Genomic DNA, 22,314 nt, shown 5'->3' on the forward strand with positions numbered 1-22,314 from the left:
AGCAGGAAGGCTGATGAAGGGTCTAGGCCCGAAACGTCAGCCTTCCTGCTGCTATGATGCTGCTTGACCTGCTGTGTTCATCCAGCTCTGCACCTTGTTGTCTCATTTATTTAAAGCTTGCTATTTTGCCCAACAAAGAAAAGAAAATAAATGGCAATAATTTCTGACTTGAAAGTCAAAGCGGTTATCTAGATCCTGCAACAAACTAGTGTCTTCTCTGGATATCTTTCTCAGCCACCATGCCACAACACCTGAAGGCACACTCTATGGGTAGCAACTGCCTGCACCTTTGGTCCATGGAGCCTGGCATTAACTAAACGCGACGTCATCATGGCACATCTCAGATATCACTTCAAAACCATACTTTGGAGCTCACTGAGACTTCTCATTGCACTTCCACTGCCAGGAAGCTTTGCACGCAGGTACAGGGTCCTATCTCATTCTTTGAAACAGGATGCATCTCAGGGCACTTAGCTTGTTTCTTTTTCTTTTTTGCTATTTCCCCCATTGGCTCAGTTGGTCGAAGCACTAAGCAGCACTTAGCTCCTCGGACCAGAAATATTTCTGGTATGTTGCCTAGTTTGTGCTAAGTTAACTAATCAAGGCTGGGAGTTCCAAACTTAGGTTCCAGACAGTGGAGCAAAATGTAGGCCAGATTGTCTGCATCTGTTGGCTGTTATGTATTCAATGAGTACAATGTGACCTGTATTCTGTCTTTAATCAAACTGTTTGTAAGATGTCTGCCTGGAGTGGGTGTATCAAGGTACAGGTCACAAGACTGATGCAAGCCAGGAAAGACATCGACACTGTATTGGAATTCCACTGAAAAATCCTGCTTTACATTGAGAAAATAATTTTCATGTACTATCGTATAAACTGTAATTTAGCTGAGTTACCAATTGAACACAACTGTTCTCATGCATGACCAAATCTATTCATTGTTCTCATTAGTTCTTTCATCAGTCTCTTGGCATGCTTGGCAGACAATTGGGTTGTCCACTTTTTCTCCAATGTTTGCTGGTATTATTAGCGTCTTTGACAAGGTGCTGCACAGGACGCTGTGAAATAAGTTAAGAACCCATGGTGTTAGGAACAAGGCATTGGTGCAGATAGAGGTTTGCCTGACTGGAATAAGGCAGAGACTGAACATGGTAGGGTCATTTTCAGGATGCCAGCCAGTGACTAGAGGAGTTCCACAGAGGTCAGAATTGGGACCACAAGTATTTATGTTATTCATTAACAATCTGGACAAAGGAACTGAGGGCATTATTGCTAAGTTTGCAGATGACATAAAGATCGTTGAAAGGAAAGGTAGTGCTGAGGAAGCGGAGAGGCTGGAGAAGGATTTGGTCAGGCTAGGAGAGTGGACAAAGAAGTGGCAGATGGAATACAATATGGGAAAGTGTGAGGTTACACACTTTGGTGGAAAGGATAGAGGCATAGATTATTTACTAAATGGGAGAAAGGCTTTGGAAATCTGAAGCACAAAAGGACTTAGGATTTTGGGTTCAGGTGGGGGAAAGGTGTTGAGGTATCCTGGATGCATTAGTTGGCAGCACAGAGACCATTCAGGATTTGTGGTGTAGGGGGATTGGGTGGGTGAAAGCAATTGAGGGGAGATGTTGAATGGGACAGTGAGAGTGGCAGGCTATGAGCCTTGGAGGAAGATGTGTGCAGTCGAAGAGATAGATTAAGCATGAGGTAGCAAAAAGAAGTTGGTGACATTTATCCTTGTGGAGCAGGGAAGGTCATTGAACCTCTTTCTGCATTTTTGGGCATTCCTCTGGACCATGGACTGACAAAGGTGGCAAATCCATACCAGACTGGCAGCATCTGGTTTCTTGATATCCTATGGTAGGCCTGATGGAAGAAGACAGCCCTCATCTGCAACTCCCATCCAGCATGCATGCGTGCCAATTTCTTGTTGTCTAGCATGTTTGGGACAATTGACAGGAATGATGAAAGTTTCTTTTACATGGCTTTTAGCATCTTTCAGTAGCTTTGATTACTTCTGTGTTGCCCTTTTTAGTAGCTATGCCTCGATGTCGTACTTCAAGAGTCACTTTCAGCTCCACTTCTGAACACTGTCTTAAGTGTTCAACAGGTACAATTTTGCTTGTGCACTGCCTTTAATAAGACTGTTTGTTTGTAAGATGGCTACTGGCAATAAGAGTGTATGGCATGTGACTACGGCAAGCCAGGGAGACGTTAGGACAGTGTTGCATTTCCATCCAAACAATTATTGCTGTAAAAATAACTAATGCAAATTTGTTAGCAGAGAAAGAGAACTAATTCCACTGTAATGATTATCTCACCTTGCACTTTAAGCACGATCAAATGGTCCCAACGTTCACGATGTGAGAGGAAAAAGACCATCATGAGAATTGCATTGTTGCCACCTGTGGAACTATACCAAGAGCTGGTAAGAGGGGGAGAAAAAATCAGACTGAGCTAATAAAAAGCAAATCTATTGTCTCGGATGCAAATAGTATTTCTGCTGGTACTGTGACCTTTGATCAAAAGAAAGACATTACAACCCTCGACTGAAGTCAATATTTAGATTGTGTCTGATTCATGCTTCATTTCTGGGAAGAGGTGGGTACAAATATCAATAAAACAGAGTTTGCTATGAGTTCAATTTAGACCGGATGTTAATTTGCAGCTATATTGATTAGTTTTACTTAATTTTGTCTGTCAGTTGTCCCCTCTTTCTACTCCTCAAAGGATACAACATTACAGGCTAGGAATTCCACACCAGATAGAAGAAACTTTAATTGTCAGGCCAATACTGGTGGAAAATGCTTTCTTTTTTCTACCAGTTTCCTGCATCAATTAAGACAAGCTTCATGCACTGCTGGTTCACTTCCCGCCCAGAATAGGTGAAGGGTCCTTGTGGGTGGCAATCAGAAGGGGAGGTGGGAGAGCTGGTCTGAACACAAAGGGGACCTGAATTTTCCTGTAGCACCAAGTGAAGGAATCACAACTTAAACCATTGTCTCAGCACAGGCTCTTTCCTTAAAACCTGCTCTTCGATTGTTTTATTTTATTTATCCCTTCTAACATTATCTTAGTCCCTAGTAGTTAGGAAGACACTAAATATGTACATGAGGGAGAAAGGAATAAAAGCAGATGATAGTAGGGCACAGTGAAATAGGTAAGAGGAGGATTATGTGATGCATAGATGTTGATGTGGACCAATTGGGTGAAATGGTGTGTTTCTGATCTGTAAATATCCTGCAATTCAATGTCTGATGATGCCTCTTCAAACTATCCTGAAATTTGTTTCTGAATTAAAGATGCTGCATGAATGAAAGTGGGTGTAGAATTCCAACACATTACTTACCAGTGAAGAACTGACAGATTCCAAACTGCATGGAATATTTGATGGATGTGCTGCAGAACTGCAAATAGTTGGGACACACTTTCAGCGGGGCGGAAGAGTATTTCTATTGCATATAGCTACTTATTAACCTTACACTACTGAGTAAACAGGAACATTCTCAAGTTAGAGTGACGCTGAAACTGACACTTTACAGGGTAAATAGTGTTTATAACCCTCTTACTGGATTTGTGCAGCTTGTAAACTGCTTTTTGGTAAGGAATCAATGACATGTATAGGAAAATGGCTCCGTGAGAGTTATTATAAAGCAGTAATCTAACAGACAATGTTCAGATGGCTGCATACATCATCTCGAGTGCAAAGCTCAAATAATTATAGCTATCAGTTGAGTTCCAAGATAGGGTTATTGCTTTTTGTAGCATGAATTATTCTTGATTATTTTTCCTTGAAGAGTGAACAGGCAAACCTTCTCAAAAGCAATTGCCAATATTGTCCATTAAGTAATCTCTGGTATGGCTGCAAGAACAACCCAGGGTAACCTTGCCCCCGATTTTTCAGTTCTCGCTGACAGAAAGTAACTATTCATTATCTGCCAATGTGGAATCTCAGAGATTTAACAAACTTGGCGAGATTCTCAATCTGGGCACAAAGTGCCTGTGAAGTGGGCAGACAGAGCATCCACCCTGCCTGCCCAAAGCTACAATGAAAGGCCCAAACCATTTTGTTTCTTTTTTTGTTTTCTGGCCTCATTCAGCTGGCTAGAAGCAGGCTGACCCAGTTAGTGGTTGGAGGGAGGGGGACGAGCACAATTCCTGGGCCTGTGGGTGGACAGGCTGATAAGAAGGCTCCTTCTAACCTCTCAAAAACATCACAGAAAAATTTCTTTTCCTGAGCAGACTGGTGTAGTCCTTTATTATGGACTGCTGCCAATTTCACCAGTGTCTAGTATAATTCAGTTTAATGTGCATGACTCATGTTCAGTCCTTTTATGAAAATTGTAACCAGAGTCACAGGCCTTAATGGCCCCTCCCTCATTTACATACTTAAGCAACCATCAAACTGTTTTGGGTGAGTATCACTGGGTAGAGGTGTGCCTGAAAATTGAGTCAAGTTACATGGGAAAGGAAAGGCGATGGTTTGCTTTTGATGTTCAGTTCAAATTTACCTCCAAGAAAAGGAATCAAAGAGTTCTTTCAGCAAAAGAAGTCCTGATCACTACGGGTCCTTATAAACCTAAACAGGTGAATGCAATGCAATTCTGAAAAACAGCAAGACAATGAGGCAGGTTTTCAACTTACCATCTGACTATAAAACTGGAACATTGTGAATTATGTTGTCCATGACAGGGGCTGCCAATTTTTATTTCCATTGATTTGAATGAAATGAAAAATCAGACCATTGAACAAGGAATCAATATAAAATGCTTGTTGTACGCTTGGGAGGCAAGTTGAAAATCCCCCGTTACAACAAAAAACTCTCCATATTTTAGTGATTGCCAGTCTCACTCAGACTAAATGGGCTATGAAATGTAATGTGAACAGAAGTGGCTATGTGCTTCTGAAGTTATAGTGAGGCCAAATCATTGGAAGAAGGTGAGAAAATAAACAGTACACTTAACCTGGAAGTATCTGAAGTTGAAACAAGCAGCCGTAAAGGAGCAAAGATAGATTTTCTTCTATTGGGACTTAAAATGCCCAGTGAATTGAACAAGCAAACACCAGGGCATGCTTTGGCAGTGCATTGGGCACAGGAACATATCATAATGTGTCTCTGCTCTTCTTTCCATGGAACTCTGATTTCCTGGACATGACGAAAAACTCAGTATCCTGTGCCAGTACAGACTGACATGATCACCCAAATGGGCATAAGAGGTTTTTCTAAACAAAAAGAATTTCAATCAAAACTGATAGTTGAAAGAACTGAAAGTGTTCAAGTATGGAGCTGCACGTCCATGTTCTTCCAGTCAGGACTGTGTAAAGGGTGTTTAAAAGTGTTGAAGTGGGGAACATGGCCTCAACTCATCATGTACACGCCCGTTGGCATTTTTATGGCAGTGGACAGAATGCCCTCTCTTGAGAGGTGGCACATTTTATAAAAATATCTACATCACCATGTAAATGGAGCCTGATTTAAATGTAACAGTTGCCATCTGGGCTTCTCAGAACTTGGGCAATCTGGTAGCAAAATGGAGGTGGGAGCTGCCATCTCCAGAAGGTAATTTTTACAGCATTCCTTTGGGGCCAGGAAAAGCAGGAGATCGCTCCCTCCCCTCAGTCTCTAACAATTCTGCTCCCACAGCTCACTCGCGGTTTCTCTTTCTCCCCTGCCACACATAATATGTTCACTATATTGATCCCAAGATGTAGCTTCCTCCCTCCCAATTGTTAGGGATTGCTCTCAGGGACCTCAAGCTATAGCGTTCAGTCCACCACCCCGACAATTTGCTTGGATGCCAAGAGAAAACAGAAGAAAAAAAATTATAATGAACTCTTGCTGTTAAATTTGGCGGACCCTCAACAGCCCCCGCCACTCTTCCTTCTATCCCCCACCTCTCTGTAAATATCAAACCAAGTGTCTCAATAAATGATGGCTCTGTCACGTTGTTACAGTTTATGCTTTCTCCTGTCATTTTCTTCCCTTCTTCAATGTTGAAGTCAGTTCCTATAAGCTGCAATTCCTGTGAATTGAAACTACAGCTATTATGCAAAGTATGTGCGATGCAGCACGTCCAGAGGAAACACTGAAGCCTTTCATCAGTCGAATGTATACCAGGGTAGTATGGCCCAGTTATTTCTGTATTTCTCCCTGTCTCCAAAATTAACAAAAAATGACATGTTGATACACCGTATGTTTCTGGCCAAAAAGTACGAGGTTGTTTTTAATTAGGAGACAGAAATAACATCGAAGAAAAGCAGATCAATCAGTAGAAAGTGTACAGTAAAAGAATACACGATTTCCCACACAGTTATTAACAGTTTAACACAGTAAATGTCTCATTTAATTCCTTCGACATTTCAACCACAACCCTTTGTGAAATGCTTTTACATCAACATTAAAAGAAACACTGTGTTGTATGCTGGTTGATATATCAGAACAACAAAAGAGGTCCTTTGGTCTAGATTGTGATGAAAGAAAGATAAAAACGTACTTTTGCAATTCATTCAAGCTGTCAATTGAAATACAATTCAAAGCACATGTCTCTATATGTACGACAAGATGTTCATCTTGACAACTTCATGGCTCTCCCGCGTTTACATAAAGTGGCTAAAGACCTAGGCCTTAACTTGAGAACCTAGAACTTAAATGATTTAAAATGCTCAAGAACATGCTGCTGATTTAAAGTTTTAAGTTTTGTTTTAAAACACAGAGAGATATCTGGCCGTTCCATGATGCTTAGACCTGTAACATGCACATGGATGACACTATTCTGGGCCCACTTTCAGACCCAGGGACAGTGTTGCAAAGACAGCCCTTGCCTGAAGGAAGAGAACTAGGCATCAATGTGAATCATCTCTTAGGTGCTCGATTTTCACATGATTCTGGGAGGTGTGGGAGCTGCCAGAACTAATCTCACCTCCATGAGTGGGTTACACAACATACAACAGGCTTCAGTATCTTAGCCATCTGCCTTGCTGGTGGTCTTGAGGAATATCTCCATTGGAATTGCTGGGGCCTGGTGGTGGGGGTAAATAGTGTGATTGTGACTCTGGCTATTGCCCACTCCAAAGGGATGTGTTTGGACAAGAGAAATCATATTTTTGCTTGATGTCCATTGAGTTTGTTGAAGTCTCCTGAGTAGTGACATGTTAGTTAAAAGAATCACGAACCAGGTGTCAAGCCTCTAATTCACAGATTCAAAGGCCTTACTACATTTTTTTTAAAAGACTCTGTCTCAGGTGGCTAACCAAAAATGAAGGTGGAGCATTTCATTTCTAACCTACAAAGTCTCATCTCGGTGAGGGGTGTACCAGTTGGTCCAGATTATAAAGATTCATTTTCAAATCTGATATGCATTTTGCATTGTTTACAAAATGCATAATCAAATTGACTGAAGATTGCAGTCAGTGCAGCTACATAAATAGGAAGTAGTTTTTAGACCCTTATTTGGGTCAGTGACATTTCTTACCTGTGCTGACAAACAGCGTGCAAATTAGAAGCCTCTGCTCAAATCTGGTCTCTCGTGCCCTCCCAGGCCTTAATTCAGCTTTTTGGCATATTCAATTTTAAAGCAGTCCAGAAACAAATATTATAATGTAGCCTGCTGGACATGATAGAATTGGTGGTGGTGGAAAACTGAGCATTAGACACAGAACCAACAATAAGGATTTGGATGTTTAAGCTGGTCACTTTTAAAAGACAAAGAGCAGCCCAGGGCATTTGTTTTACCAAAAAAATAAGAACTCCATAAGACTGTAGACCATAAAATATAGGAACAGAATTAGGCCATTTGGCCCAGCGAGTCTGCTCTGCCATTCACGCATGTCTGATATGTTTCTTAACCGCATTCTCCTGCCTTCTTACTGTATCCCTTGAACCCCTGCTCTTGTATTCTAGCCCTCTTGAAATGAATGCTAACATTGCATTTGGCTTTGTTACTGCCAACTGAACATTAACCTTAAGAGAATCCTGAACCTGGACTCCTAAATCCCTTTTTGTGCTTCAGATTTTCAAAGCCTTTTCCCATTTAGAAAGTAGTCTATGCCTCTATTCTTCCTATCTATGTGCATAACTGCATAATTTCCCACATTGTATTCCATCTCCACTCTTTTCCCACTCTCCTAGCCTGTCCAAATCCTTCCACAGTCTTCTTGCCTCCTCAACCATACCTGTCCTTCCACCAACCTTTGTCTTATCTGTAAACTTAACAATAATGCTGTCAGTTCCTTTGTCCAGATCATCAATGTATAACGTGAATAGCTGTTGTCCAAACACTGACCCCTGGGGAATTCCACTTGTTACTGAATGCCAACTTGAAAATGAGCCCTTTATCCCTACTCACTGCCTTTTGCCAGTCAGCCAATCCTCTATCCATGCTAATATCTTGCCCCTAACACCATGGGCTTTCTTTCTTATTTAACAGCTTCATATGCAGCACCTTGTCAACTGCCTTCTGGAAATCCAAATGAATCACGTCCACTAGCTCTCCTTTGTCTCACTTGCTTGTTAGCTCCTCAAAGAATTCTAATAGACTTGTCAGGCATGACATCTGTTTGATGAAGCCGTGCTCTGGAACCTTCCCTGACTCCTTGCATTATTACTTGATTTCTCACCTGTTTTTGTACTTGACTCTTGTCATGGGCAGAATGTTTGTGGGCTCCTGCTTCTCAGTTTCAGTCAGCTTTTATCAGCAAAATGGTCCATGGGTTTTCTTAGCCTCAGAGAGAGATTAAATATATTCAGCAGCAAGCTTTTGTGAGCTTTTTAAAAAAATGTTATTTATTCTCATTTGGCTGAAATGAATACAATGTTACCTACGCAATCTCTCACACCTCTGCATGCACACAGAGCACAAACACACACATGACGAATGGATACAGGTGATGTTAGTGTACTTCTACAGATTATTGTTATTTCAGTCTCTGATTTATGATTTATAATCTCCAGCTGGCAAGTCTGTAGTTTCTTGGATGATTTCAATGCATTACAGTAGAAATACCAGGCTTGTAAAGTAAAAATTCTCTCAGCAGGCTATAGTTTAACTTCTAGTAGGTTGGTGACCTTGAAGTTGGAACAGGTGGAGGAGAGTTTTTCTGTTGGAATCTACCACTTCTGTCACAAACATGCAGTTGTAGTATAGATTTTTGTAATATAACTTAATTTGCTGTTATACTTGGACACAAAAGAGCTTTTAAACACGGTTCCCAAAAAACACACGACTTCTTTTTAAGAAGAAGACAAGAAAACATGGCTGGCTCATCATGTGACTTTTCAAAAGTTCAAAGTTTTTTCCACAGAAAAGGATGGTGTTTATCTTGGGTACCTACCCCATGTTGTGGGTTAATTCCTCTGACAAATTAAAATGATGAGTGTCTTTATTTGTGTCTAGTTTTAAAACATAAAATTTGGTTTGAAATTCAAAATAGAACATGCCGGCCAATGGGTAGGACAGTAATATCAGCTTTCTGTGGTAAATGGAATAAGTACATTACAAGAAAATGATACTGTTTACATTGGTAGAACGATCAAGAACCAGAGGATCCCAATTGTCAAAAGAAGCAATGGCATGAAGGAAACTTTCAAGTGGTTAGTATCTGGAATACAATGCTTGAGAATGTGATGGGTGCCAATTCAACCAAACCTAGGAAAAGATAGTTCAGTAATTATCTAAAGGGAAAGGGTGATAGGAAAAAGGCAGAAAAGTGGAGCGAGGTGAGCCGCTCTGCCAGAGAGGCAGCAAATTGTTGTCTCTGAGCTGTAGCCATTTCATGATCCTTTCATTCATAAATAGGATTCTATTTCTTCTCCTTAGAAAGATGTGCCCACTTATGTGGATGCTAGTTCATTTTCACTGCTGAAATTATGGAATTGGTTATCACAGATAGTGCTGGAGTAAATCCTTCACTTGCTTCACTGCCAGATCCGCAATATCAAGCACTGATTGATAAACATTTATTTACATGTTGTGTTTTACCATCATGGCACAGTAATAATTTATACTTTGTCAAGTGGCTTGCAACAAAACCTCAAATGCAAAAGTCAGACATAAAAGCTCAAAAACACAACAGATGGTGTTATTTATGAATCAAAGTGTCATATTGTTCTTGTAATCAGAAAGAAGCCATCTCCAATGGGACTCATGCCAGGCTTGCTTTAAGCATCCACCTGGGACGATTTGAAAAACACAATCTAATATTGTGTTCTCAGCTCCAGTACAGTAAGCACTGAAGTGAACAACATTAAAATGTCCTCTTTGCTGATCGATTCGGGGCTGATCCTGGTCTTTTGGGAAAGTAAGTACCACATAAAAATGCACAGGATTGAGCATGGTATTTCCTAATTTTGTAATATATGAAATCTTCCTTATTTCATTCCATTTACTTATCCGGTAGGGAAGAGACGATGACCAAGAACATGGTTCTCTCAGGATTCAAGTAGGTTTGCAGCTATTTTCAGGGGTGTGCAAGGAATGTGTACTGCAAAATCTTCAGCCATTTGTTTCTTTGAACTGGAAGATCAACTTCAGTTGTTTTCCTTCTGATAGATATCAGTGCCTATTCGGGACAATATAAAGAGGTGACGCTGCAACCAGCAATGAGCCCTCAACCAGGGGCTGCACCACACTATTAGGGAGGGAAGGGTAGTGAAGAAGGTACACTCATTGACTTTGTTAGGAGATTTCTTCTGGGATGTTGTGGATTTGAAGCTGTGGACATCACTTTTTTTCAAGAATTCCCTAGAGCTGGATACTTCAGTATGACCTTCAAGTACAAAATTTTGTAGCATGTACAAAATTCCTCAAGATATTTGAGGAGAAAGGAAACCTGGAATAGCTGATCATGCTCAATGTCAGAACCATATTGTGATCGGACATTTTACACCTCACATTACCTTCCTTGCCAGGTAGATCAACGTGATGAGGAACATCACCGAGATCAAGAACCCATTTGATTTGGACCAGCAAATGGCAGGTTTGAAAGTGGACAGTGAGGAAGCAATTATCCACCTTTCATCCAGCTTCACTCATGGTAGAAGCTGGGGCCCCCTTGTCTATCCAGGAATTTGGTGCACCTGTGGAAAATCTGACCAGGTTATGTTTAGGTGCAGTGCAATCATCCAGGAGAACTGCAAGAAGTGCATCAGAGAGGTGCCATGAGGATTCTGAAGAGTCACTAATTTGCAGATGCCAGTGTCTGTGAACGAGGCTGCATGCAGCTAGTGCCCATTGAAGCTGTTGTGTGATGACAAACATGGACAGCCTTCATAATCAGTGGCAAGCTGAAGTTGCCAGGAACCTACTGTGACTTCTAACTCGCGAATTCATTGCCTCTAGGCTGCTCACAATGAGTAGTAGGATAAGAAGCTCATAATAATGAGGTGAAATCTGAGGTTAATCAGATTGTTAAAAGCAATAATCCCCTTTAATAGACAACTCACTATTACCTAAAGAGAATCTCGCCTTGATGCCAGAATTTAGTTAAAAGATGCAACAAGTCATTCCTGGCATCGAGATAGGCCTCACTGACATGTCGTGTGATTGAGTCACATTTCTCACCATAGTGCACATTGTTCAGCCTCCTCTAAGATTCCGTCCAATGTCCCTTTTGCGAATGTAATTCAGACTTGATTGCTATCAAGCAATAAACTACATCTTGTTTAAAACAAAAGCGCCTTCTCGGTAGACTACTTAGTGGCTGTCCTCTACCACTTTACATCAAAGGGGCCCTAAAGACCCAGTCAGAAAAGAAAGATGTTGATAGCTACCTACCCAACCACATGTTGGCAGTGGTTGACACTGCGTCTTCATATAACAGACAGTTCCGGTAATGCCATCACAACACAATTTATACTAAAGATAAACAAATCCTTTTGTGGTGGAATATATGACGTGTACACAGATGATATGCTTCCGAGTCATTCCTGTACACTATTGTGGAGGTCTTAAATGATAGTACTGTGAAAGAATGGATATACTGTCAACTGTGTACAAGCTAAGGCTCTTGTGTCCTTCAAGACAAGTAAAGCTCTCAGTGCAACAACTTCCCAGCAGAGTTGTATTTGATTGTGGATTCGCCTAAAGCTACTGGATGTGTACAGAAGTATGCTTTTGGGTAGCAGCAGTTCAAAATCAACAGGGAAAGGCATCATTGCTCTTAGGTGCGTGCAGAAGTGGTACGCAGAGGAAATCATCAATTGGCAGTCCATTTCAGTGCTATCATAGCCTGTAAAATTCTATCCAAGATCATCAAAAATCAAAACAAGTCTGCTCTGGGTTTACGATCCAGCTTAGCTAAACCTACACTGTAACTGGTGGGAAGATCTCTGATAACCTCGCATAACTGATAATCTATGTATGGGACAGTGTCAGGTGGACACCTCCTGGGCCAACAAATGAGGCAGAAGGCCTTGACAGAATATTGCACCCCTCCATGATAGATGTGCAATCCAAAACAGGGTCTGGGGAGAGACTGTCCAATTGGATTCAACTGCTCTAACTCAAAGTCAGTAGCACAGTTTCAGTCAATGAATGGGATTTGCAAAGATTTCCGGTTAAATCCAGAGTCAGCAGGGCTGTTCTCTTTCTCTTTCCCCTCTCTCTCCTCTTTGTTCCCGTGTTATATAGAACATTTTGCTAAAAGTCCATCAAGAAGGATGCAGACATAAAAGCAGACTACCCCAGGTAGTGGAGACACTCAGGTCAAAGTCACTGTAAAATGTAAACAATATTGTAGATTTCTCACCATACTGCACATGGTGGGGGAGTTCAAAATTAGGGGGCATATTTTTAAGGTGGGAGGAAAATGATTTAAGAAGGACATGAGGAGAAACATTTTTACACAGAGAGTTTTGGTGTATGGAATGAACTGCCAGAGGAAGAAGTGGATGCAGGTAAAAGATATTTGGATGAATAGGAAAGACATGAATAGGAAAGGTTTGGAGGGATATGGGCCAGACACAGGCAGGTGAGACTAGTTTAGTTTAGGAACATGGTCAGCAACATGGACCAAAGAGTCTCTTTCCATGCTGTATGATTATGACTCTGTGACACAATCCAAAGATGATAACTATATATTGAAAGAGACATTAAACTTTAGGGGAGCCATCATAGAGAGAAGAATGTGGTAACTGGGGACATTGTGTGTTCAAAACCTTTCAGCCATGGTAAGAGGGGCTGGAAACTGGATGAAACCCCTTGGGATGTGTAATTGACATGCAATGAACCTTATAAAAAGTAAGTAACTAAGAAAGATATAATATTAGAAGAAGCAGATTTGTTTGGCATTGTATTTTCTGAACAATGTATATTTTTGGAAAAAAATAAGATTCTTGACAGCAGTTCAGTGAACACTGGCCATTTAAAGACGTATAATCCAAGAAAGTATTCTTCAGATTGAAGTTAGACACTGAATATTTGCAGATAAACTTCATAGTGTCCTTACATGCAAATAGACTTTTAATCAGAATCTACTTGATAGCTGTCTGCAACGTGAACCCAGATGACTTCCTCTGTTCCCATTCTACCATTGTGGTTAACTGTACCATCTCAGTTGCAGCCTCTAACAGGGGTTTTTGGCCTATATAAACGTTAGCACTTCAGTGGGAATCACTGCTTACAAAGCTTTTGCAAATCTCAGTTACGGAATGCAATATGCAATGTTGATGCTCTTGTATGAGAATGGGAAAGAGTGCCAATTCATAAGATGGGTTATCCTTTATTTGTGATCATTTGCTTGGCCTCAGGCATGCTTGGAAATGGCAAAAGAAACTTAAGAAATCATCCAATTCTTCTTAGCCAGTTTGAGTTGCTCAGAAATATAAAAGCCAAAGAAGACCCATAAAACTGCATTCTGGAATCTTTGATCAGAATACAGGATTGAAATCTTGGAAACGATGTCTGTTTCACATTCATCCTGACAGTGTTCAAGGCACTGACGAACAAAATGGAACTGTGCAAGAATTTACTGTGAAGAGGTTTGGTTTGGGAACTCAAATTGATTGCCAGTTTTCATTTCCAGATGGTGAAAACATGCTGACAGGGAGAACATTATGAAGAGAGCATGATGAACTATTTAACACTGCATGGTATTAGCAATTTTATTTTAGCTGTGTAGCCACATTATGTCCTAAAGCCCAGGTTTATTATTTTCAGAGCAATACCTACATTCCTGGCTGGATTAAAACATTGAGATTTCAGGCAGTTAAATTAAGATGAGTGCTGATGTGTATGGGGAGTCCAATCCCATGAAATTGATATTGAATAGGGATAAACCATTTCTGTTCTCCCTGAGTCGGGTCTGAATCCAGTGGGGAACCCCTTTGGGTCTGACAAATGAAAATTGAGTCAGTTAGAAAGAACTAGATGTTAGAAATCAGGTTCCCAATCGAAAGACCATCTAAGGAGGGCTTTTGTGGTGCTGTGGTAATGTCACTACCTCTGAGCCAGGAGACCCAGGTTCAAGTCCCACCTGGTCCAGAGGTGTAACCACATCTCTGAATAGGTTGATTATAAGAGTGATACGGTGGTTAGCACTGCTGCCTCACAGTGCCACAGACCTGGGTTTGACTCCACTCTTGGGCAGCTCTCTGTTTAGAGTTTGCACATTCTCCCATGTCTGTATGGGTTTCCTCCCATGGTCCAAAGATGTTCAGGTCAGCTGGTTTGGCCATGCTAAATTAACCTGTAATATGCAGGCTAGGTGGATTACCCATAGTAAATCTGGGGTTGTGGGATAAGGTGTGGGAGTGGGATGCTTTTCAGAGGGTTGGTGTGGGCTTGATGGGCCAAATAGCCTCTAATTGTACAGTAGAGATTCTCTTATTCTTCTGCCTCATTGAGAGTGAGGTAGATTCATTCCTCCTTGAAGACCTGGAACAGATATGACTTCCTGCCAAGGCCCATGCTCCCTATCTCCTTCTTCCACTTCTATCATCTTGTCCCACACTGTGTCACCTCTGTTCATTTGCCTGTAATCCAAGGGGCTTGCATATTAAGAAAAAAAGGGAGAAAAGCCATCCAAGCCAAAAGAAAACATTCAAGGTTTTGTTTGTTTTTAATGGTCTTTGCAAGTAAATTATTCAATTGGAAAACATGGGTGATTTACACAGCTCTGATGAAGAGTCATCTAGACTCCAAACATTTGTTTGTTCTCTCTCCGTGGATGCTGCTTGACCTGCTATGATCTCCAGTATTTGTTTTTTGTTTTCGGTAATTTACTGGTGGTGGTTAATAGAAGGGAAAAAAAAATTACCAACAGTGATTTGGTGATGGGAAAAAAAAAGTTTAATTGTGTTAAGAACACTTCTGCATATAAGAAGAGAAAAAGCAACCAATTATCCAGGCCTGGTCTAAGTTTACCATCCATTTCTTTATTCATTCACAGGATGAGGGTGTTACTGACTTGGCTAGCGTTTATTGCCCAGACTACAGTTAAGAGTCAATCACATTGTTCTGGGTAAGGATGACAGTTTCCTTCCCAGATGGGTTTTTCCCAACAATCAACAACAAATTCACCATCATCATTAGACTCTTAATTCCAGATATTTATTGAATTCAAATTCCACCGTCTGCTGTGGCAGGATTTGAACCCAGGACATTATCTGGGTCTCTGGATTAACAGCCCAGTGGTACCACTAGGTCATTGCCTCCCCTCAAGTCCCTTGACTTATTATGTGTCAATAGACAAGTCAGACCAAGCAATAAATTCAGATGAACTATTTTTGTCCGCGCTTCAGATTTTGGAAAATTTGAAAGAATTGATCTCCAGTTACAAAATTGGCTTATATTTCCTCAAAGTGTATGCATTAATTTAAAATCATGTTTCTCAGTGGAGATAGATTGACACTGTGATTAGAAAAGTTCATTTATGTGACAAGGCTATTTTCAGCAAGTGACCATTCTTAAATACATGATGTAAATATTATAAAATGACTTGTAATGTATAACATAGAGTTATTTGGTGGGAAAATTAGTTGAGCAAAAATTCAGGAAGAAGCATTTTTCAAACGAGGCACAATCTTGGGCCCAGTCTGATATTCCAGCTGAAACTGCAACTTAGATTGCAGACAAAGTGGAAACTTCAGGCCCCAGCGATTATTTATTTAACATATGCTTATAAAACTCAGAAATGCTTTATGACCAATGAAATGCTTTTGATGTCTATCACTGTTATAAGGTGGAAAATGAGGAAGCTCATGTGTTTGCTGTATATTTTTTAAGGAGTGATTGCTGATATCGACAACTGCAAGCAACTATGTATGCACGCTCATGAGAACATATAGTTCCAAGCACAGACATCATGACATACATTTTACACGTGACATCATGCATTAACACAAGTGAGTGTGTACAATTTGGAAGTTTTCTTCAGCAACGGATACTATTTGATGACTCTGTATATTGAAGCTCACGTTTCAGCATCCAGTTTACAAAATACAGATAAACTGGTAACTGATTTGATTCCTTGGGCTGAATTTTGCTGCAAGCTTTGGGGCCCTAGTGTCAGGCTGAAAAAATTATCCTAACCTTGCATAATTCCACAGCAGAATCGACTTGGCAATGTCACCACAGGAGACCTCCTGATTGAATTGCTCACCATTCAATTAAGGACAGCACATGGGCTATTGATCCTAATGGGCCTCAAATTGGAATTTGAAACTAGGATTTGGGGGCAGAGGGTCAAATCCCAGCAAGATAGCCCATTGGGGCTATGGGGAAAGACTTCGCTACTCACACCTTGTTGGACCATTGATCCTCTGGCAGCCACCACTTCAATGAGAGTGTTGTAAAGTGGCCAGTAATAGGGCTATCAATCTGACCCACAGATTGTCTCCAGCCTCCCACTGTGCATCTTCCTTATGGGATAGTGCTGACACAACTCTCAGTCATTTTATTAGACTCCCTGCTTCCATTCACATCATTTAGACACCAGTAAATTCAACCTCTCATCTTTGCTGCTTTGGCTGACTTCAGGCTCAGTAGCAGCAGTGATCCAACTGGCTTTGGTTCCCTGGAAAATTAGCCAAGGTTCCTGCTCAAGATTGTCCGTGGATGTCAGTTGATCACAGGATTGGGCTCAGTTGTCAAGCTTGATAAAGTTGAATAGCTTACCAGTATCACTGTACAGGCTTACATCTGAAGGATGGACCATTTGGCCAAGGAACCTGATGTGACTGATGCCTTTGGAGCTATGCCCCATTAATACAGTCAGAACTTTCAAAAGGTAGTGAAGCAAGCTCCAGTATATCCCACACAATATTGATGGTTGTCGGTAGTTTCAGCAAACTTTGTGAGTGAGTCCAGTTCTTGAAATCTCCAGAAATATGCTTCACTCTAAAATTATAAGTATTATTGTACATTGCAGCAAATCCTCTCAAATTATTTTTACAATTTTCTTTGCCGTTTCATCAAAAAAATTCCTTAGAGTATTTAAGTACTTTAAAATTTAGTTCACACTTTGAGTGTTGTGAGGATTGTGTTGCAATACTGATGAAATAATTATGTTTCCTCTTTTGATAAATGGATCAAAATGTTTTTCAAGGATCTTACCAATGAGAATGGCACCACTTTAATACGAAGGCCTAATATTTCAACTTAAAAATAAATATTTTGAGTTGGTGGAACAGGTAATTTAGTTCACTGTAGTTACAGTTGATCAGTAGTTACAGAGGGAGCGACAATGGCCTAGTGGTATTATTGCTGAACTGTTAAGCCAGAGACCCAGACAATGTCCTGGGGATCAGGGTTCAAATCCTGCCATGGCAGATGGTGGAATTTGAATTCAATAAAATATCTGGAATTAGCAATCTAACAATGACCACAAATCCATCGTCAATTGTTAGAAAATCACATCTGGTTCACTACTGTCCTTTAGGGAAGGAAACTGCCATCCTTACCTGGTCTGGCATACATGTGACTCCAGACCCATAGGAATGTGATTGACTCTAAATGCTGCCTAACCAGTGACATCCTCATCCCATGAATGAATAAAAAAAAATTACCAGAAATTTTCATGAACCAGATGTATGTTCATTTGTACCAAGGAAATCTGGTTTACAAATGTTCAAGTGAAGGAAGGAGACAGGATCTCAATAGGTACTGTGTTCTTCCAGGAGTCATATTCAATTGGACTCAGTGAGAAATAATTTTGCTTTATTGAGATGTTGCATAAATGAAGTGTTATAAAACTATGTCTAAATGTTCCAGATGGTGCAGTGGTTACTGCCCAGAGTGGAACTTCACCGTACAGCTGAGGGAGGTTTCCTGTTAAAGTTTGGGTGTCTGGTATCAGTGCAGCATCTGGATTGTTACTAAGGAGGAGGTCTGAAAAAACAAAACTAGATTTTCTGCTCCTAGTTTATTATTAGCCAATGAAAAGTGCATATGTGTAGCTATCTGATGAGGACAGCTGCAATTATGGGTCATGGTCAAATGGCTAACCAACAGAAAGACTGGGCACTTGGCTTAGATATACAAGGCTGCCAATGCGCATGGAACATTACCACAGAATGAGTCAGTATATCTTCAGAGGAAAACATTTGGAAAAACAAACCATGCTCAACTGTTTCAGCACTGTTGGAGAATTAACAGAATTATTTTGGTGTTTCTTGACTCAGTTTAGTTTTATTTCCCCATTGTAAATGTCTAATGATTCATGAGCCCCATTGACATTAGAAAATTATAAGGTGCTTATCATGCGTGAAATCCTCTGCTTACTTTACATGTATTATTTATTTGTAGCAAGTGATTAATCAATAATTTTGTATAAATCTGTTGTTCATACTGCATAAGGAAGTGAATGAAGCCCACATTTCGCATTTCTAAACAATGGCTCACAGTTGTTTTAGTCATTTCATGAGAATCCTGAGCATGTTTGGCATTTTCACAGGTTTGAGAGAAGAGGTAAATTTACATTTGTTGGAGATACTTGCATTGAGTGGAAAATTAAATATGGGAATTAATTAGAGCAGCATACCTGTACTGAGCTCAGTTCTTAATGAAAACGGAAACAACTGCAGATGCTGTAAATCAGAAACAGAAACCAAAGTTGCTGGAAAAGCTCAGCAGATCTGGCTGCATCTGTGAAGAGAAATCAGAGTTAAGGTTTCGGGTCTGAGGAAGTGTCTGTTCTGAGGAAGGGCACCGGACCCAAAACATTAACTCTGATTTCTCTTCACAGATGCTGCAAGATCTGCTGAGCTTTTCCAGCAATTTCTGTTTTTGTTACTGAGCTCAGTTCTTGTTGAGTATGGATTTATATCATCATGCTTCAATATGTTACATGGCAGTAGCTATTGGCTCTTAGACATAGAGTTGTATTTTAAATTTTCAACCCACTTGCAATAGAGAAGCCTAATAGCAAGAGCTAGGAGATTAAGCAGCGTATTTATCAGTGGCTTTTTAACACTCTGCATAAGTGTCAGACTTCCAGGCTCCACGGAGATTTTCAAATCTAGAAAAGGAAGGTCAGGAGTGGATTTGCCTTGCAATCAGGAATGATGGGCAGGTTCTAAATCCTGCAGGGCCAATAGAAAACCCTTTGGTCTTGTGATCAGCAACCACATTGGTTATTAATGGGCAATGGCTGCAGTTGTGGTCTGGAGGCCATTATGTGTCTGAAGGAGTAATCACTCACATGATCTATCAGGTTCTTTCTTTCATATCTTAAAGGGTTAACCAAGGTCACAAGATAAGCTTAGAGCACTAACCGGAGTTCGGTACATTTTACAAGTTCTGTCTGTGTTCACCACAGTGTGCAAACAGTTTCAAAATTTGTTCTTAGTGTCAAAAGCATGGAGCTAAAGTAATAATGTGTACTTAATCTTAAATTGAACCTAATTGCTTCACAAGGGACAATCATGTATGTCAGATTTAATGCAACTAGCTAGTAATCTATATGTAATTAACATATTTATTTTTCATCAAGATTGCACCTCACTTTTGCCAAAGCATTCATGTGGGTATCCTTCCCTACATGTTATAAATACCTTAGACTGATACCAACAAAATGATTGGTAGCAGTGAGTTTACACGAGGCATCCTAGATAGTTCCAGCAGAAATGAACATATATAAGATGGTAACAGTGGCGAGCATTTGAAGATATCATTTAGCTTCACCATACTAGACTATCCCACCAATATAAGTCCACCACATACATGATCTGTGAGATTCCACTTGGGCTTGGATCAATGCTTAGTGAACAATAATAGTCCTCAATTGTTTACCTACCATTTCACTGCAAGCCATTGATCAGACTCTGACTGCCCTCATTCAAAAGGGTGAGCAACAAAATCATGCATCCTCCTGCTTCTGAATGGGACTCAAATTTTCTCAAAAATTCAGCACCATGTTTGCCACCAATTTAAAGGCACTGCTGGAGAGAAAACTGGGAATTAAAAATCAATTGGCCCAGAATCTATTTACGGGAAATTTCTACAATCTATAATTAAGGATATAGTGAGTGAATATCTTGAGAATTTTTGACTCATCAGTGAAGCCATGGATTTGTAAAGAGGAGGTCATGCCTGATATACAAGATTATATCTTTTGAGAATATAACTTAAGTAGTGGACAGTGGAAAGTCTACGGATGTGATTTGTTTAGATGGAGCGTTCCAGGAGACATTTGATTATGTCCTGATAAGAGGCTGATTATTAAAGGTGTAGCACATGGAATTGAAGGAAAGTTATTGACTTGTTTAGGAAATTAACTGAACAACAGACCAACAATCATGGTCGGGTACTAATTGGAAGAACATGTCAGTGGTGTCCCACATGGATTTGTACTGGGGTCAAAGCTATTCACTGTATTTATTATGAACTTAAATGATGGAATAGAAAGCCATTCATCCTAATCTGCCTATGATATAAAGGTAGTCAACATTGACATCTATATTGCTTTCAATGTAAAATTACCAGGTTTGATAGGTTAAATGAATGAGGAAAACTCTGACAAATGGACTTCAATTCAGGAAAATGTGTGGTCATTCACATTGAATGTGAAAAAGATAGAACAACGTACTTTGTATATAGTGAAAACTTAGAAGTTGTGGATACTAAAGAGACTTGAGGGTACAGGAAGTAGATTATGGATTCTTCCAGAGGTTTCAAAAGAGAGCTGGATGTATATTTGAAAAGTGATGAAGTTAGAGCTGGAGAGTGGGACTAGCTGGTTAGCTCTCTTGAGAACTGATACAGACACAATGGGTCAATTGGCTTCCTTTTATACTGTGAAATTCTATGATTATATCACTAAAATGTCATGAATAGGTACAGAAAAATATAATAAAATGCTGATGGAATTCTGGTCTTCATATCAAGAGGATTGGAATACAATGTGGTAGAAATCATGCTTTCATCATACAAAGCCTTAGATCCACCAAAACTGATACATCTGAGCATACCTTATGAAGGGATAGTAGGAACTGCAGATGCTGGAAAATCTGAGATAACAAGGTGTAGAGCTGGATGAACACAGCAGGCCAAGCAGCATCAGAGGAGCAGGAAAGCTGACGTTTTGGGCCTAGACCCTTCTTCAGAAATGGGGGAGGGGAAGGGAGTTCTGAAATAAATAGGGAGAGAGGGGGAGGCAGATAGACGATGGATAGAGGAGAAGATAGGTGGAGAGGAGACAGACAGGTCAAAGAGGTGGGGATGGAGCCAGTAAAGGTGAATGTAGGTGGGGAGGTAGGGAGGAGATAGGTCTGTCCAGGGCGGACGGACAGGTCAAGGGAGCGGGACGAGGCTAGTAGATAGGAGATGGGGGTGGGGCTTGAGGTGGGAGGAGGGGATAGGTGGGAGGAAGGACAGGTTAGGGAGGCGGGGACAAGATGGGCTGGTTTTGGGAAGTGGTAGGGGGAGGGGAGATTTTGAAGCTTGTGAAGTCCATATTGATACCATTGGGCTGCAGGGTTCCCAAGTGGAGTATGAGTTGCTGTTCCTGCAATCTTCGGGTGGCATCATTGTGGCACTGCAGGAGGCCCAGGATGGACATGTCATCTGAGGAATGGGAGGGGGAGTTGAAATGGTTCGCGACTGGGAGGTGCAGTTGTTTAGTGCGAACCGAGCGTAGGTGTTCCACAAAGCAGTCCCCAAGCCTCCACTTGGTTTCCCCGTTGTAGAGGAGGCCACAACAGGAACAGCGGATGCAGTATACCACATTAGCAGATGTGCAGGTGAACATCTGCTTGATGTGGAAAGTCTTCTTGGGGCGTGGGATAGGGGTGAGGGGGGAGGTGTAGCACTTCCTGCGGTTGCAGGAAAAAGTGCCGGGTGTGGTGGGGCTGGAGGGGAGTGTGGAGCGGACAAGGGAGTCCTGGAG

At 40.8% G+C, this 22,314-nt stretch overlaps 1 protein-coding gene and 1 long non-coding RNA gene across 7 annotated transcripts in view; both read right to left on the minus strand.

Moving 5' to 3' along the window:
- LOC125486055 overlaps positions 1-3,429 on the minus strand; it is a 9,647-nt gene extending 6,218 nt beyond the window's left edge. For 2 of the 3 annotated variants that reach the window (XR_007264729.1, XR_007264730.1), the window contains exons 1-2: positions 3,344-3,429; positions 2,316-2,419 (exon numbers count right to left, since the gene is read on the minus strand). This is a non-coding gene — a long non-coding RNA (uncharacterized LOC125486055). The remainder of the gene's footprint in view (positions 1-2,315; positions 2,420-3,343) is intronic. The other variant, XR_007264731.1, reaches the window with a different exon arrangement.
- tbc1d22b (TBC1 domain family, member 22B) overlaps positions 1-22,314 on the minus strand; it is a 1,108,217-nt gene that overhangs the window by 1,018,713 nt on the left and 67,190 nt on the right. The gene's annotated exons all lie outside the window — the stretch shown is intronic.

Source organism: Rhincodon typus, chromosome 25 (genome assembly GCF_021869965.1).
Source record: "Rhincodon typus isolate 14 chromosome 25, sRhiTyp1.1, whole genome shotgun sequence".
Lineage (NCBI taxonomy): Eukaryota > Metazoa > Chordata > Chondrichthyes > Orectolobiformes > Rhincodontidae > Rhincodon > Rhincodon typus.